At 54.7% G+C, this 27,562-nt stretch overlaps 1 protein-coding gene across 2 annotated transcripts in view; it reads right to left on the reverse strand.

Moving 5' to 3' along the window:
• The window catches only part of LINGO1 (leucine rich repeat and Ig domain containing 1), a 207,317-nt gene that overhangs the window by 168,748 nt on the left and 11,007 nt on the right, over positions 1–27,562 (reverse strand). Inside the window, exon 2 of one of the 2 annotated variants that reach the window (XM_008015739.3) lies at positions 14,352–14,466. The exons of the other annotated variant lie outside the window; for it this stretch is intronic. The gene's annotated coding sequence lies outside the window, so the exon portion shown is untranslated. The remainder of the gene's footprint in view (positions 1–14,351; positions 14,467–27,562) is intronic. 2 annotated transcript variants of the gene reach the window in all.

The raw sequence follows: 27,562 nt of genomic DNA on the forward strand, positions 1-27,562 counted from the left end.
AAGCCCCCAAGTCTATGGTATGCTGTTGTTGCAGCCCAAGTGGACTAAGATAGATGAAGAAGTCAAGGAGAGCTTTCTGGAGGAGATAAGGTTTTGGGCTGTCATAGCAGAGAAGACAAGCCTGGGCTGACTGTACCTTGGACACCGCAGACCTGAGGCCAAGGTCCATCCTTCAACCAGCCCACAAACCCTCAGTGATTTCTTTAGGATTTAATTTCTCCATTGAGGAGCACAGGGGCAGTCCCCAGATTGATGGAACTTTGCATGTTGCATCAAGTCCAGGCAGTTCCCTGAAGGCATGGGTAGGGGGCTGGAACTTCTGGCTCCTGAGCACTGGATTCCAGTTTTCCCCTTCTGCCTCCAGCAAAGGTAACTCAGCCAGGCTGGAGCCAGCCGGGAATCAATGTGCAAAAGCCTCCCTCTCACCCAGCTCCCACGCCTAAGGAGGCTGCTTGGAAGCGGGGATCTGAGCTGGGCTCTGAATGGCAGCAATGATCAGGAATGCAGTGAGAAGCTCTATAAATAAATATACATTTTCATAAGACATGTTTAATTAAAGTGGATTAAAATTAATTTGCTTTAAGAAAATTAGAAGTGCCCTAGAGGATTTCAGAAGCAGGCCAAGAGTCCCTGAATCTAAAGGCTCCTTAGAAGGCTTGGGGGTGGGAGGCCCCCCAGTCGCTGCACGTGGTGCCTCAGAAGGAGGCAGCTCGCATCTACATCACACTCCGCACTCCGTACACCACCAGGCGTGTTCACATGGAGATGGCAGGCGTGATCAGCCCCGTGTTTGCCAGGCGGAAACTGAAGCTCAGAGGGGGTAGTGACTTGTCCAAGGTCACACAGTGGTCTGTGGCAGGCCCAGTGGGGAGCTGCCGGTGTTTTCTGCCAGTGCTGGACATTTCATTCATGCTCCACACAGCGAAAGCCTCTCACCCTCAGGGCCCCTGGCCGGAGCTGCCACCTCCCAGGTTCCTCCCATCTGCAAAATGGTAGCCCTGGAGCTGTGACAATCTGGCTCCTCAGAGGCCCCGCACGGGAAGGCGGAGGGAAGCAGCCTGGGGGTTGGGGACGGGAGCCAGAAAGGGAAAGGACCCGAAATCAACAAGCGTTCCAGAATTTTAAGCAGTTTTTGGAGGAAAACGAGGAGCAGGTTCAGCTGTAGCAATTTGCTCCAGGGGAAAATTATGTTCCCGTGCTCTATTATACAGAACAGAAGGAACATTTGGTGGGTTGAATACTTGTTAATTTATTTCTCTGTTTGTTAATGGGCTCCACACGATGCTCAAGTGTGCGCACGCGTACACACACACACACACACACACACACACGTGCCTGCGTACACATGTGCGTCAGCAGGAGGTGGCTCCATGCTCCCACTCCCCTAGTTTTCCTGCCACCTTCCTATCAGGCACCACTCAGGGTCGTGCTTTCTCCGCTCCAGGCCAGGGGTCTGCAAGAAAGCCACGTGCAGTCTAAGGACTGAGGTGAGCCCCTCAGTGTCCTCATCTGAAAAATGGTCTGGCAATGAGATGAGTCGCATATTAGGGCAAAGCCTTTGACCTTGGACCAGAAGTGAGAAGGTCCCCGATGCTGACTGAAGGCCTGATGCTCCACTTGCATAGCTCACTGGCTCCTCAAACCCGGCAAGTCCAAACCAGAATGCCTGCACCTCCACCTGCGCCAGATTCCCCATCTCAGAAATTGGTGCCGCTCGGGCCAAACCGACTCCGCCCCAACCAGGACTCTCAGCCTTCCCATCCCATGACCACTCTCCAACCCTTCTCCCAGCCACCCACTCCTCGCCATCTGCACCACCACCCTGCAGCCATGACCCCACCTCTCTCCTGGGTCCCTGCACCCACCTCCCCTCAAGGCTCCCTGCTCTCCCTGCCACAGCCTCTAATCCATTCTCTCCACCCAGAGGCCAGAACAGAATTTGGAAAGCACAAATCAGGTCCCATCACTCACTGGCTTAACCCCCTCCAGAGCACACCCCTGCTCCTCAGCAGGGCAGCTAAGGCTCTGTTTCCCACCCCTGTCCCCGCTCTCTCCCTCACTCCCCACCCACCAGCCACGCTGTCTTCCTCCTGGTCTCCAGACATAGCCAGCTACTTCCCACTCCCAGCCTTTGCCTTGACATTCAGCCCCTTCAGCCTCAAAGTCACCTCTTCGGAGAGGCCTGTCTGGATGCCCATCGGAGCAGCTCACCCTGCCCCAGCCACTCCCTATTCCACAGCCGTCATTTCCCTCCCGGACTCAGCACAGTCTGAGGTTACTCAAATTACTTGTTTGCTGTGTTGTTGCTCCCTCAAGACGGGAGGCTACCTGGGGGGAGGAACAGTGCATAACGTTCTAGCTGCTGGGGATACCGCGCTTCGTAGGTGTTTCATCAGCACTTGATGAGTGGGTGAATGAAGGAGTGAATGAAAGGGCAGGCTGGCTCCAAGCCAGACGGGAGAGGTGAGAAGGATCAGGGTCCCCGTGCCCAAAGTCTCCTGCCCCTACCTTGGTAGGGCCTCAGCACCTCTTCCGCTCAGGAAAGGGAGCAGGTGGGGCCGACGTTCATGGAGGAGCATCTATAAGCAGGGCCCTTTTCTCTAAACAACTTCATGAAGCAGCTACAAGGAAGCAGAGAGCTTCACCTCTCTGAGACCGGTCTCTTCGTCCGTTTAATAGGGATAATCCCAGGTCCCAACTTCTAGGACTGCTGTGTAGATGGATGAGACTGTATCTCAAAACTGAGTAGCTGCTGCTGCTGCTAAAACGAATCCCATCTCTTACAGAGGAAGAAGCTGGAGAGATTGTGGGAGTTGCCTGGAGTCCCAGAGTCAGAAAGCAGGGAAGCTAGACCCAAATCCAGGCTCGCCTGACTCAGGAGCCAGTGCTTTTTTCTCTCTGTACTGGACCCACTCCAGCCGAGAGTGGGAGGTGGGATACAGGAAGCCTTTCTCCGTTTGCACCTCAGTGGTGTTCATTTATGTTCCTGAGCACAGACTGACTTTGCCTCGCCTTTCCCCCAGGTTTGGCACAGAGACACTAGGAAGCTGGGAGGGCTGGCCAGGGAGGACGGTGCTGCCCCCACCCCACTCATCCCCGAGGCAAGGGAACTGGGAAGGAGGCAGCTGCCCAAGCCTGGGACAGGTACACTGAGGCATGCTGAGAGCTAGTCTGTTAGCAGCCTCCTTTGGGTGGTCTGAGGTTGGGGGGACTGGCAGGCCAGGGTCTCCAGGAGATCCCAACAGGAAGAGTTGGTTTGCATAGCAGAGGAGGAGGAATTGCCCTCCAGCCAGCACCTTCCCCGCCCTAGCCAAAGGCACAGAGCCAGCAGGAGAGAGCAGAACTCAGAAGGCTGTGGGGCTCTAAGGACACATTCAGGGCCCACTCAGGCCAGTTTGTGAGGTTGGAAGGTTGTCACTGAAGGCCCAGAGGCTTAGAGGTAAGGCTGCCTTAGCAGAGACCCTGCCCAGCTCCCGGCTGATGAGGGATCATGCTGTAGGCAGCCAAGGTAGCTTCCCCTTGCAGCCAGTGCACATTAAGAATTATTCCTCTTGTGAGCAAACAATTTGTTACAATATCCACTGCGCACTTTTCCCGGCTGGGCGCCCTCCCATACATCCTGAATTAATCCCTGAAGTCACTCCATTCATTTAGGACATGCCTGAGTGTGCCTCTCCTTTTATTAGGGAAATTTTTCATTGTTTTGAGGAGCTCATAGGCTTTAATTTAGGGCTGAGATTTTAAAGCCTCTCTCAGTGGCTCAGAGGCATGAGTAGTCTTATATTTGGGAAGGCCCCCTGGGTTCCTAGACCTGGTAGGGCTTGGCTGGGGCCACCAGACCCCAGGGAGAAGGGATCATGGTACATGCCCTTCAGGGAGCCAGGAACTGCAGACCCCAGCGCTGTGTGGCATTGGGTCACACCCTCAACCTCTCCAAGCTTCCCTAAGAGAGGCAAAGCCAAGGAAGACTCCGTACTTGGGTATAGCTCTTCCAAGCCTGCCCAGGGAAGTCTGGGGTCATCACCTCTAAAAACCACAGCCCTGGGGAGTAGCATGGGGCCACTGAAAAAGCATGATGTGTAGAGTTCTGATTTGAAACACTGCCAGGGCAGGCCAGTCGTTCGCCTCTCCCAGTCAGGTTTCCAGCTCCTTAGAATGAGTTTAAGAGCTGGCTCCCTCTCCAGGCTGTCGTGCAAATTACACAAACCCAAGTTGGGAGGAGTCTGACTCAGGGCCTGGCACACAGTGGGTGCTCTACAAGGGTGAGCCTCCCAGCCCTCTCAGCTCATGCGGATCCCTCCCATATCTCCCTCTCTTGGCCCTCAAGCAGCCAGAGTCCCTGGTTCCTACATTTTGGCCAAAGGCGGCCCACAGACTGATCTCCACAGGTGGGGTCCTGCCAGTTTGGGCAGCAGCCACCAGCCTCTTCCCAGGCTTTATACAGATCCTTGACAGTGCCACCTGAGGCCCTGGAGTGTGGGGAGTCCTGTCCACAGACCCTCTGCTAAATCCCGCCCCTCCCTGCAGCCCCCAGGTAGGGCTGTATGCTAGGATCCCGGCTGTTTGATGTCTCCCTGCCCTTAGTCAGCAGTCAGTGGTCCCACCCCCAACTCCTGGTCCTCCACCCCCACCAGGGCTCCAGGGCTGGGACCTCTCAGGGCTCTGACCCCCAGTCAGCAGCAGCTCTCGGACAGCTCACACCCTGTCCCGGGCTTGCTCCTCCTGCCTGGTCTTTGTTCACATTATTCCCAACCACACACGCTCTCTGTCACTCTCTTCTACCCCCAGCTTCCCCAAATCCTCCCGAACTCTAAGGACCAGACACCTTCAGGAAGCCCTCCCTGACTTCCCCAGGTTTTATCTCCTTTCTCTTCCTGAGGCTCACAGCATTTCTCCTTGATCCGTCTAACTTCACATTGCTACCCAGAAGCAAGGACCACGTCACCTACTCATGATGTGGTGGCCAACCCCGGGCAAATCCCACTGTGTACTTAGGGAGGACAGACTCATTCCGTGATGTGGGGGAAGGGTACAGAGGATGCCACTGAGGGAGTACAACACCTCTGTGAGGTAGATATCATTATGTCCACTCTGTATATGGGAAACTGAGGCTAGGAGAAAGGAACCACTTGCCCAAGAAGTGGCTGGGACAGGAACACCAAACAGTGCCATTAAGACAAAGCCCACAAATCCAGGTTCCACGTGCAAGACCCACCAGCCCTGGGCCCAGCAGGTTCACCTGTGCCATCCCATCTGATCCTCACTGCTCCTCAGGGAGGTTACTGTGCCACTCGGGAGGAAAAAGAGGTCTAGAGAGGCTGAGTCACTTGTTCAAGGCCACCCAGTAAGTGGCAGGGCTGGGACTTGAATCCAAAGTATTTCAGCTCTCACTTGGTCAGGGCAGCCAATCAGGACACGTCGCCTCATCTCACCCACCACCCCTGGGGTCTGCAGGACCCATTCTCCCCTCTCTGGTGGCCCAGACTGCTGGATGGCCCCATCCCTGTCCCCAACCCCAGGCCTCCGGGGAGTGCCTACTTGACCTTTCAGAGGGACTGGGCTCCCACAGTTCTGGGTATTTACACAGACAGCCTCAGTTGCGATGGCGCCTGGAAAGTAGGCCATGCAGAGGAGGGAGGGGATGGCAGGTGTGGGCTACAAACACTCCCGCCACCCTCCACGCTGCCTGGACAGAGGAGCCACCCTTGGCACCATCTTCTCAAATGACCTTGGCAACTGATAGGGCAGCCCCTATTGGGGCAGAGTCAAAGCGTGGGCTGCCCAGTGAGGGGAGGGGCTTGACCAGTGTCTCCAATTCCTCTTTGCTTAGTGACCTGCAGGGCCCTGGAGGACACAGGATGACAAGTCCTTTCAGCAAGAACCCTTCTCTGCATAAAGGGTCACCTCACTTCACAAAGCCTCCCCTTCCTCCTCTGTAAGGATGGTAGTGGCAGCTGCCTCTCAGGTGCTGGGAAGATGGGAAGCACCCAGCCAGGCCTGGCACTTTCAGGGTACTCTGCACACTGGTCAGCCCCGCAGGACCTGAGGCTGAGCCTCTTGAGGGACATCTGCAGACACTCAGCTCCAAGTGGGACAGACCCAAGAGTCTCCCAGGAAACAAACTAGGTCACATCGGGTGGGGGTGCCCGGCTGAAAGGCTGGTAGACACACCCAACAAAACCACCCCTGTGAGAGCTGGGGCAGCACAGTAGGTGTGACATAGGGACCAGGGAGCTGGGCTCTCAGAAGCCAAGAGGATACTGCCCCCATCCAGAGCGCATGGTCGGGCCTGCATCCACTGCTGCATACCATCCTTAGCAAATCCCAATTCACCCCTCCCACCTGCCCCCTCCTCCACCCTGGCTTGAGGGGAAGAGCCAGAGGAGTCTGGCAGGGTGCTCCCGGGATAGCTGAGTGTCAGGAAGTGGTCAGGCACTGATGAAACTGAGAGCCAAGCAGGACAAGAAACAGCTGCAGGGAGCCTCCGGGAAGTGCGCAGATGCTAAGCACAGGGCGTGGGCCAGAAGGACACAGGGGTCCCGGTGGAGGACTCCCATGCATGCAGCTCAGGCTGGAGGCTGGAGGGGGCTTCAGGGCTGTGTGGGGTAGGGGTGGGAATAGTCCTCTCCTCTTGGCCCTCCCCATGCCAACCCCCTGCCAACTGCTGAGCGGAAAAGCATTCCACTCTGTTGCCACCCCATCCCACACGAGGCCGGCATGCCCATCTTCAGCGTCCCCACCTCCTTGCCGGCAGCTTAGGCTCCACTCCAACCCCAGCTCAGCCTTTTTATTATTCAGAAGAGCCTCTTGATTGAAAAGGCCTCTAAGGCATCTCACAAATAAGAATCCTTTAATTGGGAAGTTGTTAACTTCTCAAAGAGGAATTTTAATTTTGCTTCCTCACCATCTCCTCTCCCCAGAACCTACAGACTAAATGCAAAGGCTAACAAAGTCAAGCACCAGGCACCAGCTGCCAACCTCCCCAGACGTGGAGCTGTCCAGGGGCAGAGACAGGACAGGCAGCCTCTTGCCACCGCATAGAACCCTGGAGCCACACAGACCCCCGGTGCACCACCATGAGGAGGCTCCTGCCTCTGCCCATGGGCATGCCTGCTCCATACTCCTTACCACTCCAACCCACAGCGGGACACTTGGAGCGGAGGGCGGCAAGTGGATCAAAGACGAAGGCAATGCCAGTCCCGCCCTGCCCTGCCTGGGTCACCATGACTGCCAGGTTCTCAGAGTCCAAATTCAATGATTCAATGATTGCCCCCATAACCCCCCTGTGGCCCTCTATCATACTCCCCTGGACTGGTCACTCATATTGATCAAGCATTTACCATGTGCCAGACACGGCTCTAAGTCCTTTACATGCCTCAGCCTACTTTATCCAAGCAAGGTAGACGTTCTCATTATTCTCAGTCGACTGATAAAGAGACTGAGACCCAGAGGCCCTAGGGAAATTGTCTAAATTCACACCACTGATGCATGGCAGAGCTGCGACTGAGTCCCGGGAGTCTGGCTCCAGAGTGGTCATAACTTCAACTACCACCTACGCCTGCTGCCCCACCCATGGCCTCTGCACTCCTTGAGGGCCAGGACCAGGACCATCTCTGTGTCCCTGGGACAGCACAGGGCCTAGCATGCAGCTGAGCTTAATAACTGTTTGCAAAGTGAATACATGAAAAAAGAACAAAAACAAAGTACCTTCTTATTCATTCTCTCCTATGAGCCTAACCATAGGCTTGTGACAAAAACAGGCAGGCAGACTGGTCCCCAATTCAGTTCGGTAGACGGAGGCCCAGAAGTCAAAGCCACTACCCGAGGGCACCCTGCTAAGAGGCAGCAGAGCTCAGGGGGCTCTTCCTCCTACCCCAATGATGGGAACCTGCCTTTCACCCAAAGGATACAGGGATTGGACCACGACCAGTGCACACCATGTACCATGTTCCTGGGCCCTGATTAACATCCCAGGCTGAAACTGGTCTCAGGGAAGCCCTGGTCCTAGCCATGAGGTAGGAATCTCCTCTCCATGTCCCTGACAGCTTGGGGCAGCCTCGATACTCCTCCTGTGCAACCCATGGCATGAGATGCTCACCACCGCCAAGGCTGCCGGGGAGAGTTCACTGCTGTGAAAATCATAGCTCTAGTCGCCTGCTGTTACGGATTGAATTGTGTACCTCCAAAAATGATGTGCTTAAATTCTAACCCCCAATACCTCAGAATGTGATCTTATTTGGAAATTGGGTCATTTGAGATGTAATTAGCTAATTAGGATGAGGTCATACTGGAGTAGGGTGGCCCCTTAATTCAATATGACTATTGTCCCCATAAGAAAGAAGGATTTGGAGATACGGTCTAAATTGTTAAATACTGGCCGGGCGCAGTGGCTCATACCTGTAATCCCAGCACTTTGGAAGGCTGAGGCAAGTGGATCATCTGCAGTCAGGAGTTCAAGACCAGCCTGGCCAATATGGTGAAACCCCGTCTCTACCAAAAATACAAAAATGAGCCGGGTATGGTGGTGCATGCCTGTAGCCCCAGCTACTCAGAGGCTGAGGCATGAGAATCACTTGAACCCGGGAGGCAGAGGCTGCAGTGAGCTGAGATAGAGCCACTGGACTCCAGCCTGGGTGACAGAGTGAGACTCCATCTCAAAAAATAAACAAATGGTTAAATAGTTAAATATAGTATGGAGAACAATTTGGCAATATGGCCATGTAAAGAGACACGGGGTAGCCATCTACAAGCCAAGGAGAGAGGCCTGAAACAGATCATCCTTCACAGCCTTCGGAGGCAACCAGCCCTGCTGACACCTTGGGGTTTGGGGATTTGGGGTTGTGGGGTTTTTTTGAGATAGGATATTGCTCTGTCACCCAGGCTGGAGTACAGTGGCTCAATCATAGCTCATTGCAGCCTCAGTCTCTCAGGCTCAAGCAATCCTTCCACCTCAGCCTCCCGAGTAGCTGGGACCACAGGTGTGTGCCACCATGCCCAGCTATTTTTTGTATCTTTTGTAGAGACCATGTCTCGCCATGTTGCCCAGGCTGGTCTCAAACTTCTGGGCTCAAGCGATCCTACCGTCTCAACCTCCTAAAGTGCTAGGATTACAGGCGTGAGCCATAGTGCCTGGCCCCTGAAACACCTTTGCTAGGCCGCTGTAGCTAAGTACCATAAACTGGGTGGCTTAAACAGAAATGGATCGTCTCACATTTCTAGAAGCTGGAAGTCTGGGTGGTGTGGCCCCAGCCAGGGCCTGAGGGTAGGGGAGGAGGGTCTTCTGAGTCCTGCACTGCTCTGTGAGTTCGCTTCTTTAAGAGAAGACTAAGGAGGAACAGAAGAGAACAATGCCCTGGGGAGGCCCCAGGAAGGCAGGTGTGGAGGGAGGCAGGTCCTCTATCCATCCACCAAGCCACAGACATTGCCCAAATCCCCACCACATGCTGGGCCCCCTGCTGGGTTTGGCGGGGTAGAAAAGGAGAGCTTCTAGATGCCAAACATAGCTCCTGTCCCATGTGGACCCTAGAGCCAGCCATGGAGACTTCAGGGAGGCAGATTCAGCTCAGCCAGTATAAAGAGGAGCCATATAAGAGCTGCCTCCAGGGCCTGAGCTGCCCTGGAGAGAGTGAGGTCCCTGTCCCTGAAGGTGTGCAAGTAAAGGTCAGAGGACCATGGTCTCAGGGATACCTATACTCCCTCATGATGAGCTTGGGTTGGGCCAATGGGTCCCAACCTGGCTGACCATCAAAAGGTGGCTGTGGGGCTTGTGAACCAGGCAGATTCCTGGGTTCTCCCAGCAACCCTGGATCAGACGGTCTGGATGGACCCCAGATGATTCCTAATAACGTCCCTGGGTGGTCCCGATGCAGAGCCAGGCTTGGGCACCCTGGCCCACAGAGCACCATGGTTTGAATGGGATTCTGTTTGGGAAGACCTTTGACAACAGTACTTGAGGGCAGGGCAGCACGTAGATGGCAGACATGAGGGACAAGAGGATGAGGACGGCAAAGAGGAAGACAAGCTGAGGATCATGACATTGATGAGCTGGATGACCTGACAGGATAGCTCACCACAAGCCATGAGGCCTGGGGGAACAGGTAAAAGGCACACGTGGACATGCAGAGGCCGAGGGAAGCGGGGGGTCAGGGAAGACATTCTGGAAAATGTGGGATTTGCTGGTGGTTAAGAAAGCATTCTACATGGAAGGTGAGGCTGAGTGTGGTGTGTGGAGGATGGATGAGAGTAGCCTGTTGGAAAGAAGGGCGGGGAAGAAAGTATGGGCTTGAGGGAGACAATGAAAGGCCTTCTACAAGCAGGAGAAGGAGTCTGCATGTCAACCTTAAACAACAGGGAGCCACTGAAGGTTCTTGAGGGGGGACATGACCTGGAGGAAGGCCTGTAGTAGTGACCACTAGTAGGGCTCAGAAGGGCCTGGGTTGCTCCAGACTCACCAGTTAAGAGTCCCTTGCAAGAGAAAAGGGTGAGAGGATTAGGCCTAGTATCAGCACCACACTTCCTGCCGACAGCAGCCCTGACAAGCATTACAGAATGATGGTGCCAGCCATTAGGCCACTTGGGAGGAGCAGCTGGGAGGGTGAGCTGGTAGCAGTTTCTCCAGGCTGGTAAATCTGGGGACCTTGTCTGCAAAGCTAGAGTAACAGCCCACCCATAAGCAGGGAGCTCCCCAGGGCTGGATTCACCCCAAGCAATGAGGCCCAGATTTCTCCTCTACATCATCTTGTCCAGGCTCAGAGGCTTCAGAAACCACCCAGATACTGACTCCCCCCACAACTGCCTCTCCAGCCCAGCTCTTCCCACAGCTGCAGGCTTTACTGTCTGTGTAGCCTCCCCACACGATGCTGGCACCTCAAACACTTGCAAGCAGGATCTTGCTTTTCCCTCCAAACCCACCCTCAACCCCTGTTCCTCAGCTCGGGCCAAGGCTCCAGTGCCCACCCCGTTCCCAGGCTGGCCCTCTCCCAGTCCACAGCTCATCCTTCAGCAACCCCTTCAAAGTCTCCAAACACAAGCCCTCCTCCCGCCCAGGCCCAGCCCCACCATCTCTAGTCTGGACTGATGCCGGGGTCTCCCATTGGCTTACCAGCTTCTACTCTTGCCCACCCACCCTATAGTCCTTTCTCCAGTAGGCATCACTCTGTAACTCCGGGCCCTGCTCAGCCCCTCTTCCTCAAGGGCTGCCCAGCTGTGAGGGCCTCTATGCTGGTCCCAGTTCAAAGCCCATCCAGAGCTCCATAGGGCCTGCTCCCTCTCCTCAGGCCTCTGCTGAAATGGCCCCTCATCCGAGAGGCCTTTCCTGACCACGCTCCAGAGAAGGGCTCCCATTTCATGCCTGCCCCCTTTTCCAACCTTATTTTTCTCTGTGGCATTTATTACTCCCTAATCTTATATTATGGATTTACTTATCTGGTTTCTTCTGTCTACTCTGTTACAATTTAGGCTCTATGTGGGCAATGCCATGGTCAACCTATTCACCCATGGATGCCATGCTGGGCACACAGAACAGTGCCTCATGTGTGGCAGGCACTCAGTGAGTATGGGCTGAAGGAAGGATGAACAAACCACTGCACATTCATCCTTGGGAGAAATAGACCCACACCCATGGGTGATCCCAACCCAGCATGACAGAAGTGCTGGGGCCAACAGATGTGCACAGGGAGGGCGGCACTAGGGAGGGCCCACAGCTCCACGCAGAGGTCAGGGAAGCTTCCTGGAAGAGACGACAAACCACCTCCAGCCTCCTCCCTGGCCCTCCAGGGTCCCTGTCATAAGCCACCCTCCAGTGAGGGGATGAAGGAGAGGCTGGTCTGACCAGCTGTGCTGACCCAGGAGTCTGTAAGTGTTCAGAGCTGATGCCTGCATCCCTTCTGCCTGGCAGGAGGAGACCTGGGCAAGGCTCCCCACAGAGCAGAGGAGCCTGGTTTAAATACCATGGATCCCACCAGTGAGGGAGAGGTCATCTGGGATCCCAGCTTTGCCTGTCCTTTCCTCCCAAACACACAGCACCCTGCTTCCTCCCCTCCAATCACTGGAGCACCGAGGGAGACAGCAATGGAAGCAGGGCAGCAAGGACAAACCTGAGCTTTCTCCAAGAACTTAGAGCTTTGCTGAGTGAAGCTCCAATTCCTCAGCCTCCGGTGCAAGCCTCCAGTGCTCCATGCCAGCCCTGGCCCCTTCTGGCCCCGCCACTCCCCAGACACATTCCAAACTCCCCTGCCACTGCACCTTTGCTCAGGCTGGACCTACCCTGCCACCCTAAACCTTCCCTGCCCATCACAACCCTACATCCATAACTTCCTTCATTCAGGCATTATTTATAATGACAGAACATCAGAAACCACCAAAATACACAACAGAGAATTGGCTAAACACACTATGGTACACGCAGGCTGAAACATTACACTGCCATTAAAAATCACATTATAGAAGAGTATTGAATGATAGGAAAATGATCTTGGTATGGGATTAAGTGCAAAAGGCAAGTTAGAAAATAGTAAGTACAGCTTGATCCCAATTATGTTATAAATACATGTTTTGTAGAAGACTGACGGGCTAAACACCCAAGCGCTCACACTATTCTATAGAGAACACACATTACTTTTTTTATAACCAGAAAAATAAAATGCTTGAAAAGCACCTTACAGACTTCAAGGCTTAGCCCAGGTGTCACCTGTTCCAACAATCCCTGCCAGACCCCCAGCTGACTGTGGCCCTCCTGCCCTGCATCAGCTCCTGCCTGCATCTCCCTGCCCACTGAACTCCCCATGGCCCCGGGCTGTGGTGCCTGTGGGTGCTGCCATCTGCCTGAGCAGTGGGGAGGCTGCTCACGCCCCTGCCCCCTGCCCCTGTCACGCCGGTTGCTGCACAGACAACTCTGACCCTACCCTCTCACCCATCTCCCAGCAGCAATTACAGGTTAAACTGGAGGGGCCAATTAGTTGCTCATTCTACCCAGAGCCAACTAATTAGCAGAAATATATATATATCTTTTTTTTTTTTTTTTTTTTTTTTTGAGTCTTGCTCTGTTGCTCAGGCTGGAGTGTGATCTTGGCTCACTGCCAGCTCTGCCTCCCGGGTTCACGCCATTCTCCTGCTTCAGCCTCCCGAGTAGCTGGGACTACAGGTGCCCGCCACCATGCCCTGCTAATTTTTTGTATTTTTTTTAGTAGAGATGGGGTTTCACCATGTGAGCCAGGATGGTCTCAGTCTCCTGACCTTGTGATCTGCCCGCCTCAGCTTCCCAAAGCAGAAATATTTTGATGGTACTAATTGGGCTTCCAAGCAAGGCCTAGTGCCTGGGAAGGAAATCCAGGCCTCTGCTCCCACCAGCTTCCCAGTGTGAGGACAGGGCTGGCTGAGCCTCAGCCACACACAACCGTCACCCGATCCCTCAGGAGAAGGGAGTCCAGGCCTGCCGCCAGGCTTCTTCCTCTGAAAAATAAGGACAATCCGCCAGGCCAGCCTGCTGCCCCAAGCCCACCCTACTGTTCCCTCTGTTTAGCAAAGTCCCTTTGCAGCCCTCTCATGGGTGACAGAGGCCTGTCAAGAACAGGGGACTGGCCCAGATATGGGGTAGATGTGACTTGTCCAAGGTCATGAGCAAGTCAGGGGTCAAGCCAGGCAGCAACCCAGGTCCCCCTCCTTCCCCATCTCCCACTTCTCTGGGACACGCTGTCATTTCTCCACATCCCCTCACGTGGACCATGAAGTGAAAGGACCTGTCACCTCCCACATTCTGGGGATCCTGCTTCTCGTGATACAGTTCAAGAACCCATCTGCTCTGTTCACAGAGAACCAAGGTCACCTGGCTGCCAGTGCTTGTTGCACAAACACACCTGGGGTCTAAGCCTCATCCTGCCCTGAAGGTGTCAGGACCCGCACGCTGCCTCTGGTGTGGAACCCTGTTAAACTCCACACATTAGAGCCAATGTCGGCCTCTTGACAGTTCCTTAGACGCTGATTGTCTCAGTCCACGTCTTCTGGCTCCCTCCCGACCTGAAGTCAGGCACACATTTGGTCAACAATGTGACAGGCCCAAGGACAGAGCCCTGCAGGCTGCCCTCAGAGACCTCCCATGCCACGTGGGAACCCATTAGTCGGAACTGTCCGTGAAACCCACTTGCTGGGAAGAACGCCCCAGGCTTCCAAGCTGCCTGCCGGAGAGCCCTGTTACAGCAAGGGCTGGCAGCAAGTGGCACCGCCACAGCAACCTCCTGAGCATGGCTGCCTGTGGTGGGGGAGAGATAGGGAAAGGCCCAGAAAGAGGGCCCCATGACAGCCTCCCCTACAGACCCCACACCCTCCATGCCCCGCTGCCCAGAGTGGCATCTTACCTCGGGTTGGGTGGGTGTCTGGGAAGCACAGTTGGGCGGGGCTCAGCCTGGGCTGGACTCAGTTGCCCTCTCTGCCTCTGGGCACTGGAGCCTCAGGGCCTGTGGCTGCCAGAGGCTGTGCAGAGAAAGAAGAGGTGGCTGTCAGCTAGAGCAGGGCAGCAGGTGGCCACGGTGCAGTGGGGGCCACGCCTGCAAATGGGGTCTGATCCCGCCTGGCTGAGCCATTAAAAACTCATACATCCCCCACACACTCTCTCTGACACACACACACTTGCACACACTCACACATGTACTCTCATTCACTGGCAAACTCATGCTTACACACCTAGATGTGTTGTCAATTGTGCATGCACACACGTGCATGCGTGCGTGCACACATACACACACTCATGACACTAGCTGGGGGCAGGCAGGGCTCTGGGAAGGGCAGGGTTTGTGGCCCCAGGCAGGCTGGAGTCTGACTACGCCTCTCTCACCAACCGGCTCTGTGGCCCTGGGAAAGCCACTTCTCTTATCCATAAAAGGGAGATACCATCTCTCCTGCCAGGACTGCTGGGAAGATAGAAGGAGAGAAGGGACACATGGCCTGGCTCACAGTAGGTGTCCAGCCAATGCCACTGCCTGCCTTCCTCCCCAACTAAGCCACAGGAGGCAGGCCGCAGTCTGACCCCTGAGAGGGGATGATAGGCAGCAGCACCGGGGTGCCTCTCCCTGGGCCTGAGCCTCAACTTCCCAACCCCCACCTACTCACCCTCCCATTCCCCAGCCTTTCCTGCCTTTTTTTTTTTTTTTTTTTAAGAGGCAGAGTCTTGCTCTGCCACCCAGGCTGGAGTGCAGTGGTGCCATCATAGTACACTGTAGCCCAAACTCCTGGGCTCAAGCGATCCTCCCACCTCAGCCTACCAAGGAGCTGGGACTACAGGTGTGTGTATCACCATGCCCAGCTAATTTTTAAATTTTTCTGTAAACTATGTTGCCCAAGCTGGTCTCAAACTCCTAGCCTCAAGCAGTCCTTCCGCCTCGACCTCCAGCAGTGCTGGGATTATCGGCAGAGCCATCATGCCCAGCCACCCTGCTTTATTTCTTCATCATGTATTCTCCAAGGGTTCCTCTAGACCAGACGCTCCGTCCTCTGTGAGTAAGGGAGGGTGCTAGGAAGTTCTGGCTCCTTGGCAAGGCTCTGAGGCCTCTATAGTGCAGAACATAACCTCAGCTCAAAGTCCAAGGAGGCGGGTTAACTCTTAGCTCTCCCTCCACCTGGCTAGGTGGCTCTGGGCAAAGCTTCTTCCTCTGTACCTCAGTTTCCTCAACCTCTCAGACCAAGTCCCAAATCTCTTTCTGAGCTGCTGCAGAGAGGTTTCAATCAGATCTGTGTTTCCCAAAGTAGGGGACACATGCTTGTGGGAGTGCACAAGGGGATTTCGTGGTGTGCAGACAAATGTTTTCATTTTCATAGTTACGTGTTTCTCTTTCTGTGTATTGGAAAAAAAAAAATGACAGGCACATCACAGGTGTGATTTCCTGGATGTGTGCTTGGGGAGCATCATGGTAATCCACCTTCAAACATAAGTCAATACGAAGACAAGGATTAAGAAAACACGAGTGCAGGTGGTGCCCAGGGGTGGCTTCAACCGTGATGGTGAAAGGGAAGCTCAGGAAGCTGGCATCGAACCCAGCACCTGGCTCCCGGCAGCCCTTGAGAGGGCAAGCAGCTTCCACCTTCCCTGGAGGGCCAGGCCAGCCCCTCCTTTCTGCTCCATTCCCTGTTGGGTGCCATCCAGCACTGGCCTAGGTCCCCAGGGTCATTTACAAGGCCTTCCGGATGGGATTGATGGAAGGATGGGCAGATGGGGCTCCAAATGACTGCTATAATGTGGGCAGAAGATGGAAAAGCCCTCACGGTTCCTCCCAGAATTAACATTCTATCAAATCTAAGATGCAAATGCTGGAATTTCTAGCCGCGTGGTAGGTGAAGATGTAGGAGATGCTTTGAGGCTAGGGTCTTCCTATATTATGGGCTGCAGACTTCTCCAAGGAGGCAGAGAAATGGGTGCTGAGCAGGCTCCAGGGCCCACTTTGGCTTTCCAATCCTGACAACAGAGCCATGAAGCAGCCTGGACCAGGGAAGAGAGGCCTGCCCAGCCCCACGGTTCACCAGCCCCAAACTAGGCCCCTGTTGCCAGCCAGCCCTGCGTGCACCTCCCACTGGTTGTTGATTCTGGAGGACAGGACAGAACATAGCGGTGCTAGCCTGGGACAGAGGGGTAGCAGAGCCTGGGCAGCTCCTCAGGCCCACGTACCCCAAGCCAGGTCTAGCCAGACAGGGGCGCTGTCAGCAGCCTCCCGAGCTGGATCCCGATAGACTGGCACGAGCCAACCAGGCCCAGGCCAACCCGGGCAGCCCTGTCCCTGGAAGGCCTCCAGACCACCTGGCTGGCAGCCCTGAGCCCAGCTCCACCTGAGCTGGCAGGGTGAGCCATCCCCACAGTGCCATTCCGGGCCCCCAGCTGCCACACTCCAAGACAATGAATGGGCCTCCCGCTCCCTTCCCCCTAAATCTTCCAAACCTTCCTAAAGCTCCCACTCTCCTCTGTGGCATCACAAGGAGTTGCTATGGAAATGGGACCACAGGCAGAGCATGACAATGATTTGGGGCAGGGAAGGAGATGCAGTGGGAGCCGGGCACTCTCCTGGACACGAGGTCTGCTGGTGTGCCAGGTCCCAAGAAAGACATGAAAGCCCAGCTGCAGGCCTCACAGCCAAGGAGGGTGAAGGGGGCTGCAGCCAAGGTTGGGGGCCTCCTACCCGCCCTGTTGGCTCCTTGCCACCTCAGTGGAGCCCAGGGACCTCTCAGCCTGTGTAGCCTGTGTGTTCAGCAGAATGAACAAATGCCCTGGAGAATGTGAGACCTCCACAGAAACAGCTATCCAAGGACTCTGACAAAGGGTTCAGCACTGAGCGGGGCTGGCACCCAGCACACACTCAGCAAACACTGATCAGAAAGCAGGGCCCTGGCATGTGTGCTGGGTGTGTATGTCACGTAGGCCTGTGCCTGCTCTGGACAACATGGAGCACAATCAGAGCTTGAGAGCCCCACGCCCACTGTACAGATGGGGAGACTGAGGTCCAACCAGGGTCAGGGTCACACAGAAAGTCAACCAAAAAGCCAAGCCCAGAGCCCAGGTCTCCTCTTGCCCAGACCTGAGCCCTCTGATCAATACCCCTAGCTATTCCCTCATTAATTCATTCTACTTCTGTTAAGTATGTACTATGCGCTTGGTCAGTGGAACAGGGAGATATAAAGGACGCTGCTCCTGCTCAGAGGAGACAGACCATCATGATGAGAGGGTGGGTGCCAGGCCAGAAGGCCAGGGACTGCAGGAGCCCGGGGAAGGGTCCCTCAGAGTTTTAGGTTATGCACTTCTGAGCCATGCTTCTAAGAGACCTCTGAGTTTCCCCAACGTTTCTCCCAGCTGCTCCCCTAGCCCAAGGCCCCCATACAGTCCACCTGGGGCCCACACCTCCAGGAGGTAAAGGGGGGATATTTCTCATTAGCACCCCAGGCCCCAGGAATGAGGGACTATGAGGAAAGTGCCTTGCTAGCCAGAAGTAACTCAAAGAATGTGGGCCCCAGACTTCCCTCCTCCTCCCCAGCCTCAGCAGCTCCCACATTGTTCATTAGGTCCTTGCCCTTTCTCTCTCCCTTTCCTGGGCACCTCCCATGAGCCAGGCATGACACTGCACCTGGGGTGGCCCCGCTGGCCACCATCCTGATGGAAGGAGTACAAGTCCCTATCTCTTTGTCAGCAGCATGCAAGCTCTCTCCTGTGATTTTTGCTGGGTTTTTTTTTTTTTTTTTTTTTTTTTTTTGGTGGGGGGATGGGGCTGTATTGAGAGAGTAAGACGGAATACCTTTCAGAGTTTGGCTTGGAAGACCCACCAGTTCTGTGTGTGCCATGTCTCCCAGTGGCTGCGACAGCCGCCCAGGACCTATGTTACACAGGTGGAAACCAAGGCCCTAAGAGGTGTCCAGGTGGACTCCGGGGAGCTCAGCACTGAGAACGCAGGACGGGGAAAGACCAGCAAGGAAAGACGGGAGGGCCAGGTCCACAGCTGTGGGAAGGGAGAAGAAGCTGTCTTGGAAGGCTTCCTGATGGAGGAGGGATTAGGATTGGCTCAGGGCCCTCCCTTGGGCTCTGGCAGGAAGAGTCTCTTCCAGAGAGAGAACCAGGCCAGGGCTTCCCCTGCCAGCCCACATGACTTGGGGCTAGGCTGGCAGGTGGAGGGCAAGGGGGACACATTCCATGACAGCTGCCATCCTGTCCCCAACCCACTAAGGGCTGCCACCACTGCCACCTCACACCCCTAGTTACTGCTGCCTGATAGGAAACCAGCTGGGGACGGGAAAATAGCAGAGACAGAGGAGTGGGGGCAGAGCATACGAGAGAGAGAGGCTCTGAGAGAGACAGAGCAGCAGTGACCCCAAAGCCAGCCGGACAAAGGGAGAGTAGAGAGCTGAAGATGGATGGATGGATAGGGCCACCCTCCCCTCCCCAAGAGCCAGGCCTGCAGCAGCCGAGAGGAACAGACACACAGCTGGGAAGGAGCCTACAAACCAGGACTTTGCAAAGATTTTTCATCAATAAAATTCTTATTTGAAATGAAATCTGATGCAGTGGGGGAAGCATTTCTATGCCAGACATTAAATCCAGAAGCCATAAAGTGAAATTTCAACAAATCCAACCACTGTACATAAACGTGTAAAACATCCGTACGGCAAAAGACACATAAACAAAGTTAAAAGGCAAATGAGACAATGGAAGAAAATATCACTAATATGCAAAGAGCCCCTACAAATCAATAAGAAAAAAGACAAAAGAAGAGAAAAATTGGCAGTGAATTAGAAATCTGCAGAGGAGGAACTAAATTGGCCAATAAATGCATGAAAAGATGTTCTATCTCACTAGCAACCAGGGAAATGCAAATGAAAGCGACATGCTACCATTTCTTGCCTATCAGACTGGGAAAAATTTAAATGATTGATAACAAGCAGTGCTGGCAAGGATGTGGGAAAATGAGCACTCCCAGACCATTGGAGGGAGGGGGAGTTGGCCCAACATTTGGAAGAGTAATTTGGCAATATTGGTTAACATTTTAACCCACACAATCCACAACCTAGTAATTCCACTTCCAGGAGCCTCTCCCATAAAATAATAGCACAAGCACTGACATATACATGCTCAAGGATGCTCATGGAAACATTGCTGGTAAGACTGAAAAAGAAATTCGAAATGGCCTAAACGTTTATCAATAAGGGAAAGTTCAAATAAAACATAGCATGTCCACGCTATGGAACACGCTGCAGCCATCTGACAGAATGAGGCACGTCTATGTATAACAATACAGAAAATATCAAGCTGTAAAATGCTATTTCAGCATAAGCCCATTTCTGTAATTAACGATTTGTTGCTATATACCCCAAAAGGCTGGAGGACAATACGCCAGGATTTACAGCAATCACCTCCGAGCGTAGGACAAGGGGGCTTTCATGGTCTCTGTTTTCCACAAATGTATTGTTGGGTCTTCTATTGTAATCAGACAAACAAAATCAATAAAGAGTTAATGGGTTTTTTTAATCCTTCTCAGACCCCAATAGGAAATGCAGATCTAAGCAGGGCTGGTTGAAGTCGGAGGGGACCAACACCCATCCACTCAGCCCCATCCAGCCCCAGCCCCACCCTTGTATCCCTGAGGCCCCTTCTGGAAATACTAGGGCTCTAGGACCAGTTTGAGAACCTCAGCTGGAGACTGTGGAACCCATGCCTATGCTCCCCCAGGCCAAGGTCCAAAGGGGCAGAAGGTTGCTCAAGGTACACGGGCAGCCAGGGCCTGTGGCTCCTCAGCACGGCTCCGTGCTGAGGAGGGTGTGTATTAGGCTGTGGACCCACACCTAATAGACCCACACGGTCCCAGGCGAGGGTCAGGGGTTTCTCTAGGTGTTCAGAAAACCCTGAGATGATCACAGCCCTGGGGCATCCAGAACTGGGGCTGAGGAGAGCCCTTGGGGTAAAGGGAACATAGACAGGGCTTTTGCAGAAAACTCCAGGAAAGGGTGGGCTTCAAGGCTCCCGCGCTGCAGGGAGGGAGAGAGAGAGGGAGGGAAACAGGGAGAAGCTGGGGTGTGTTTCTCCCTCTATGTACAGAGAGTGGGGAGATGAGCCCATGGGGCGCGTGGAGGTGGCTGGGGCATGCAGGTATGTGGTGCTCACAGACAGAGGGCACACGTGGGTCTGCGGAGGTGAACTCTGGAGGGTGTGTGGGCTCCAAGTGGTATAGAGGCATGTCTGTAATCTAGAATCAGTCTGTGTGTATGTGTGTTGTCACTCTCGGAGATGACAGCAAAGGGAAAGCATGTGTGTGTTTGGAGGGAGAGGAACACAGCAGACCCATGTATAAGTGTGCATAGTGTGTGTGTGGTGTGTCCTGTGCCCCCGGGTGTTCCCCAGGGTGTGCGTGTGTGTTTGTGTGTATGTTAGGAGGTATAGGCAGCCAGCAGGCCTGCAGAGGGGCCAGGAGCAGGTGGCAAACTGCAGAGATCAGGCCATTCTGGAAATACCCCTCCCACTTGTGAGTCAATCAAAAATTCAGAGAAAACTGCCCAGAAGGAGCACAAGGCCCCCTCCAGTTCCAGAAGGCCCCCTTCCCTTGAACATTTGTTTGCACAGCTCGTGTTCCACCTGCCTCCAGGAGGCAGGGGCTACAGAGACCAGCAAACTCCTCCTGATGAATGGTGAATGATACTCTCTACCTGGGTCTGAGCCGCAACTAACACAGCTTCCTGGTGGTCTCCTGTTCCCACCTCCACACTCACCCATGTTCCATCTGCAGCTGCCAGGGGAGCACTCCAAAATGCAGATCCAACCACATGGCTGCCTGCTTCACACCCTTCTATGGCTCCCTACTGCTCCCTGCCCACACTCCTTACTGGGCCTGTCAGGCCCCCTGGGACCCATCTCCAAGTGGCCTTCAGCTTCACACCTGACCCCGGTGCCTCCCAATACTATCCTCCAATCAGATTGCGCCTCCTGTCTTCCTCACAGAAGTGAGCCTGCAAACCTTTGCACCTGCTGTTCCCCCTGGGGGATGCCTGCCTTCCCCGACCAGTTCCCACTGTCCTCTAACAAGCTTCTCCCTACAGGGCTGGGGTGAAGCCCCTCTGGTACACCCACTCTGTGCTCACCTCTGTCCCACTCTCATCCCCTAAGCTGTGACTGCTGACAGGTCTGGCTTCCCCAGAGGTAGGGGCTGGGTCTTGTTCTTCTCTGTACCCTAGAAGCCAGCCTAGGCCTAGCACAGAGGAGGCATCAGGCGCAAATGTTATAGACTGAGCCAGGAGTGGTGGCACACACCTCTAGTCCCAGCTACTCAGGAGGCTGAGGTGGCAGGATCGCTTGAGCCCAGGAGTTTGAAGCTGCAGTGAGCTAAGAACACACCACTGCACTCTGGCCTGGACGACAGAGCGAGACCCCATCTCCAAACAAAACAAACAAACAAAAAATCTGAAAAAAAAATGTTTATAGAATGAATGAATGGGTTCTCACAGTGATATAGCTTGGACGTCCCCTCCAAATCTCATGGTGAAAGGTAACCCCCAGTGTTGGAGGTGGGGCCTAGTGGGACATGGCTGGGTCATGGGGGTGGATCCCTCACGACTTGGTGCTGTCCTCCTGATAGTGAGTTCTCAACAGATCTGAGATCTGGCCATTTGAAAGTGTGTGGCACTCCCCATCTCTCTCACTCCTGCTTTCACCCTGTGAAGTGCCTGTTCCCGCTTCGCCTTCTGCCATGAATAAAAGCTCCTGAGGCCTCCCCAGAAGCTGAGCAGATGTTGCCACCATGCTTCCAGTACAGCCTGCAGATCCATGAGCCAATTAAACCTCTTTTCCTTATAAATTACCCAGTCTCAGGAATTTCTTTATAGCAACACAAGAACAGCCTAATACACACAGCTCTCAGCCCCTAAGCCACACACAGTGGGACCTTCTTAAGGCAGCAGGATAGAGCAGAAAGGGTGTGGCCTGGGTGCTGGGACACCTAGCATCTCAGCCTAGGTAGCACAACAGGTGATATGAATCACGTCACCTGGGGGGAATGAGTAAAGCAGGAGTTCCCAACCAGGGTTCCCAGGAAGGGAGGACTACAGAGGTCTGTGAGCCCCAAAGCTGCACAAAACTGGCTATGACAATATGCATGCAGGAGAGGCTGGACCCCCGTCTCTAACACAGTGCCATGGCTTTCATCAGATTCCTCCAGGGACCCCCCAGCCCAAAGATCCAGAAGCACCAGGCAGGAGCAGGGCAAGGCTCACCCCCATAGGAACGTAGACTCGGGGCACGATATGTGCCACACATCAGGAGGGGGTGTTGGGAGCAGGGACTAGGGCAAGTCCTGTGGCCCCGGGCCCCAAGCCAGGATCCCTGTGTGAGTTACTAGCAGTAGATGGCCGGAGAGGGAAGGGAGCTGTCCAAGGCAGGCAAGCTGTCTGGGTAAGGGGTGAGCTCCCCATCAGGAAGGGCAAGAGCACAGGCTGGATGGGCAGAGGTCAGAGTGAGTGAGCGACAACCCTGAGTCTCATTCTCAGACTCTCGGTCTCAGTTTCTCCATTTCACCCCCGGGGCTAGACAAGGTGGTTCATGTGAGTCTATCTGAGTCTGTGCAAGGATGTGCAGGGGTGCAGCTGGCCTGGGCCTGGCTCCAGGCTGGAGGGCTGAGGGGTCTATGCAGTCCACCCACCCAGCAGCGGCCTGAGGCCCTCTTCTCTCGTCCTCCTGCTTCCCAGCTGCATCAGGCTAATGGCTGCCTGGGCTGTCCCACACTGCTAAGTGAGCCTGCAGAGTCCCAGGTCCCTCCTGGTACTGCAGTTACCACCTCTCACGTTATAGAGACCATAGAGATGACAGGAGTGAAAGGGTTCATTATGAGCCTGGGGCCAAGGGAGGCCAGGGACTGGATGGGAGGGCTGAGCAGGGCTGGCAGCCAAGCCCAGGCCACATGGCCTCAGTGGGCCCCCCAACTGCCCCTGACTTCTCCAAGGGCCTCCCTCAGCCTGGCCTGGGTCACACAGGGAGTTGGTGGTATATTTGAGCCAGGATCCCAGGCCTCCCACCCTTGTCTGGGCTTACTCTGGGCACAAATGCACCTTGTCCCCCCCTTGGACTCTGTACATGCCCCAGCACCCCCTAATCCTGCCAGAAAGAGATGGCCGGCACTGGGGTTCCAACAGAGTAATTCAAATGCAGGCCTGCAGTGTTCCCTGGATCCAGCCACCTGAGTCTCAGTTTCCTCCTCTCTAAAACAGAGGTATAAAAACTGCCCTCCTACTCCTGCTGGGAAGATTAATAAGGGCAGAGGTGCAACATCTGATGAGAGCAGAACAGAGACCTTCCACCCACCCTCCATCTCTGGGCCTCGGTTTCCCCATCTCTAAGCAGGAGGGTTACTCTGAGTGATTCCCCCAGGTCCTCAGAGTCTCTGATGCTTTGTGGGAGGCCTGTCCAGGTGCCCAGCCCACGCCTAGCTGGGCCTGCCGTGGAAGGACAAGCTGCAAGGCAGACTGGGGCCTGCCCTCAGGGGCTCTCTGCTAGTTGGCAGATGAGAGCCGTGGCTGGGGAGCAAGGGCACTGTCTACTTAGCAAAACCGTGTGGAAGTGCCCAATGGCAGGGCTTCCAAATCAGTGGTCCCAGTGCCTCCATGTTGCCACAGTCTCTACCACCCCATATTGCATCACACCCAGTGAGCTCCATGCATTTCCTGCCAGGCCCCTGTAGGCCCCAAGGGCCACAGGAAGCTTAAAAATGGAAAAAAACAAAGTGTGAGCTGGGCAGTGATCAATGAAGGTTTGTTGAAGGAGATAGGACAAGAGGGTCAAGGGCACACAGGAGGCCTTGAATACCCAGATCACACAGACACCCAGTGCCACTGATGGTCTTCCATGTACCTCTCTCCCCAGGCAGGGATGCCTGACCCCACCCGAGGCTGACCTCAGAGCTGTGATCCCGGCAGAGGGCTTTGGCAGGAATGGGGACCTAAGCTTGAGGTTCCCTCCACCTTTCCTTGGCAGCCATGGACTATGAGTCCATCCCGGAGAAATCAGTCCTGGTTGGTGATGCCCAGCGGCCACTGAGGCCTCATTGCAAACAGCGTTGCTGCTGGTGAGTGCCGTCTGACCATGTTGGGCTTCCCAGCAGATTAAGAGCAATGCTGGCCCCAGACTCATTCATATTCTGGTCTGGCTGCCGGCTTCAATATGGCTGAGAGACGCGAGGGCAGAGGCGGCCCTCCGAGAATGCCCAGCGATGATTCCTCTCCGATACCAATTTATTTTCTATCATTAATGCTTTTGAAAAGTCCCACACGCTCTGCAAACAGGGAAGAAGCACAGGGCTCAGGAGGAGAGGCGAGGAGAGGGTCGGGGATAAAGGGGTACTCGGCAGAAGTGGGGCAGGCAGTAGTCTGGGTTCAAATCCCCACTCCAGCTCCACCTGCCTTCAGGGCCCTGGGGTGAGTTTGACCTACATCTGTCCACAGGGGATGGGCATCCTGCTCTGCCCACCCCAGGAGACCGTTTTCAGATCTACCTAGGGGTCAGAGGTGAGTGGGCTTTACAAACCGTAAAGGGCTGTACACTTGAGGAACAGAGAATGAAGCAAACCAGACCACAGTGGCAGAGGTGTATGAACTGGACGACTGCTTCCCCAGATACCCTAGGGGATCCCAATCCCCCAGTCCAGGGAAGACCTCTCCCCACAGCACAGGCAGAGGAGGTGAGCGCCAGAATCTGGGTCTCCAGGCTTGTCTCACACTCACACCACCATCCTCCCATCTCCCCTGAGGCTCGTGGTGACCAGCCTCCCAGCTAGCATCTCTCCTCCCCTGTTATCCACACTGTGGAGCCAGAGGGATCTTCCCTGCCTGAGTCTCCTGCTTGGAACCCTTCCAGGGCTCCCCATTACCTTGAGATCAAGTCCAAACTCCCCACCTGCCATGCAAAGCTCTCCCTAGGAGCTCAGGCCCATCTGGGCAGCCTCGGCTCCAGCCACACCCAGCTTCTCAGAGGTCACCCTTCCCTGCCTTCGCATGCTGTTTCCTGTCTGGAATTCTCTCCTCCTTGGCTCAGTTCATCCCATCTCCTACCCCTCCTTCAAATGCTTCTCTTTCCTGCAGCTTTCCCTGAGTCGCCCAGCATGCCCTGCTCTGTGCTCCTCATACCCAGGACCCACCTGTAGTGTAACTCATTAATGTAGTTATTATGTTTGTGTGGTGGTGCCCCCTCTAATCAGTGAACTCTCCTGGGCAGGGGCTGCTTTGGATCCATCCTGTGCATTCCTGGTGCTTGGCAAAGTGCCTGGCTGCCAGTGGAGCTGTTTATCCAGTTGGCCAGCCTCAATGGAGCACCCACTATGTGCCAGGCTCTGTCCTGGGTGCAGCAGCCAGTCCTGGCCCTCGAGTTGCTTCAAAAGGATGTGCTCAGGGAACCTCTAGTGAATGAATGAATGGAAATATAATAACTTTGTAAATGGGGAAACTGAGGCCCAAAGAGGCCTGTTCACGGGTGTTCCTGACTCCCTGCCCACATCTCTTCTACTCCATTTCTCTCCCAGGATCACAGCAGCAATGCAGAGAACTCAAAACGAAAGGTTAGAGTCCAAACGGGGGGAAAAAAGGAAGAAGAAAATCTGGTGGATTTTCCCCTTTCCTCCATAATGTAAAGAAAATTGCTTTTGCCAACTATCGCAGCTTAAAAGCAATTAGAGTTTTTGGAGGGGACTCTGGGCACGAGCAGAAGCAACAGAGTGAGCGCCCGGCACGGAATTTTTCCAGCATTCGTTTGTATCAAGCAAAAGAAAAAAAGGCGTTAAAAGCAGCAATTTCCAGCAGCAGAGATGGTAAAGACAAAATATTTACAGTCTCTGAGGGAGGGGCCTGGAAGAGGCCAGGGACCTCCCCTGCTTCCCACCCAGCTCCACATTCTAGGAGGCAGGGAATGGGAGGGAAAGAATTGAAGATAAGGAGATGAGCCTTACCCATGCAGGCTCAGGGAAGGACAGAAGCCCCCAGCTGCCCGCTGCTCGCTCACCCCTTCCCCACCGCCCACCGCCCCAGCCACCAGAGATCCATCCCTGTAAACCTCAGACCTGGACACAATTCTCCCCTGCTCAAAATCCAGAGAACATCCACCACTGCAGGCTGGCACTGGAGGCCTGCACAGCCTGGGCCCCTCTCCAGCCTCATCCGCAGATGCTCCCCAATGTGGCACACTGCCCCGACTGTCTTCTGAGCAGCCACACTCAGTCTTGCCGCAAGGCCTTTGCCCAGATATAGCAGCGTAAGGATGCACTCCTGTATCAGGGCAAAGGCCTTGAGAGGGAGGTGAGGCAGGTTTCCGGATATGGACCCAGAGCAGGGAAGCTGAGCCAGGATCACACAGCCCTAGACCCGAATGCTGGCCTGCCACCCAGGCCTCTGCCGCTGAACCCCTCCTTCACCTGGACTTTTGCTGGACCCTTGACCTCCGCCCTCCAAATACAGAGCAGACACCTCTTCCTGAAACCGCACTGCCTTCGTCCCAGCTGCAGCACAGACTCCCCTCTGTCTGGCACACAGACACAGCCTCCTGTAGAAGCAATGCTCCTATGTTCAAATGCCAGGTCCTCCATTCATTAGCTGCGTGATCTCCACCAAATCCCTCAATCTCTCTGAGCCTCAGTTTCCTCATCTGTTAAATGGGGATAGTAACAGTGCACATCTCATGGGGTTATTGTTAGGATTAAATGAGGTAATGTAAGCGTTTAGCACCGTGACCAACACTTAACAGGTGTTCAGTGAACTCTCCCCTGCCCTGTTTCACGCTCAATCCTCAGGTGTGACTCCCCAGGCCTCGGATGGCCCATATATGCGCACTCAAGCTCCCACTCCACATGCAGTCACCTAACAAATGCTCACTTGAAAGACATGTGCCGGCTGGGAGCAAAAGGCACTGGAAGCTCTAATGAGCTTTGCACATGCATGGAGGCCCAATCCCTGCGCACAGGGCCAGGATCCTCCCATTTTGCTTGGCTTAGGAAGGATTCCTCCAAGAACACTGGTAAGCCTCAGCCAGAGCCCTTAGAATCTGCCAGGCCAGGTGGAGGAGGTGAATGGAGGTTCAGCC

This window comes from Chlorocebus sabaeus, chromosome 26 (genome assembly GCF_047675955.1).
Source record: "Chlorocebus sabaeus isolate Y175 chromosome 26, mChlSab1.0.hap1, whole genome shotgun sequence".
Taxonomy (NCBI): Eukaryota; Metazoa; Chordata; class Mammalia; order Primates; family Cercopithecidae; genus Chlorocebus; species Chlorocebus sabaeus.